The following is a 1,198-nucleotide window of genomic DNA, read 5'->3' on the forward strand; positions in this document are numbered from 1 at the left end:
CTACTGTCAGTTCTTTCCTTCCACTATGTGGATCCTGGAAATCTAACCTTGGTCTCCTGCCTGGGTGGGTGCAAGTGTCTTTACCAGCTGAGCATCCCACTGTTTAAACAATTTTAACTCAGGCCATTTGCTGGAGCTTAAATATTCAACATGGGGGCCGGGGAGGCGTGATGCGGCCACAGTCATTACACTGTGTGCCTATGACTACACACCTGAGGGAAGTTGCACTCGGGTTGGGTTACACAAACACCCTCTCATAAGGCCTAGGAAGCCCAGCCACCTCGTTGGCATGCACTAGGCACACCCCTCCCCCTCCGAACAATGCCCCAAACAACCTCAGACCTCGCCTACACCAGGCTACACCTACACCTTTCTCTGAACAGTGGGTCGGGTTTCCTTCCCATGGATGGCCACCAAATTCAGATACTTCTCATCCAGACACATTCCCAATACATCTTGGCCCGAAGGTAGGAGGGCCAATCCAGCCTGAACCACTTTGGGGTCCATGGGCAAGAAAGAAAAACTATCATCAAGTGAACTTTTAGAGAGAACCTCTGCTTGTCACTTGACACGTAATTATGCATTCATTGCATGATTAAAATCAGGTGGATTATGAGAAGGGGACATTGCAGAGCAGAAAATGATTATGGCACCTAATTTGCCAAACAAAACCGACCTCTGCGGCTAAGGAGACTCAGTGGTTATGGGCAGCAGCTGCTCTTAGAGGTAGACTCAGCATCCACTTGGTGGCTCACAACTCCTGTTCTGGGGAAATTCATTGCCCTCTTCTGGCCTCTGTCGGTACTGCATGCACGAGGTACTCTGCACACTCAGGTTTACCCACATACACTGAGGTGTTAAAGAGAACAGACACCACTCTCACTATGACCCTCAGTAACCCTACCACTCAATCTGTCTCACCCCAAGAAAGGATGCCCTAAACAGTAACTGAGCCCCTCAAGTGTCTTCGCCAATATGGCTGCCGATAAGTCCTTATGGAGCTTTCTGCTCTGTCCCTTGTTATTTAAATAACAATTCCCATCTGCTTCCCAAACTCTGTGGGCTTTTTATTTCCACTCCTGGAGAGAGAAGGCCAAGAGCATGGCCACACTGGGCTCCTAATCTTGTCACCCCTGCCTCTGACCCTGTCGAGGAAGGCACCTCCCACTCCCAAACCCCAAAAATCAGGACCCACAAG

Source organism: Rattus norvegicus, chromosome 19 (genome assembly GCF_036323735.1).
Source record: "Rattus norvegicus strain BN/NHsdMcwi chromosome 19, GRCr8, whole genome shotgun sequence".
Classification (NCBI taxonomy): domain Eukaryota; kingdom Metazoa; phylum Chordata; class Mammalia; order Rodentia; family Muridae; genus Rattus; species Rattus norvegicus.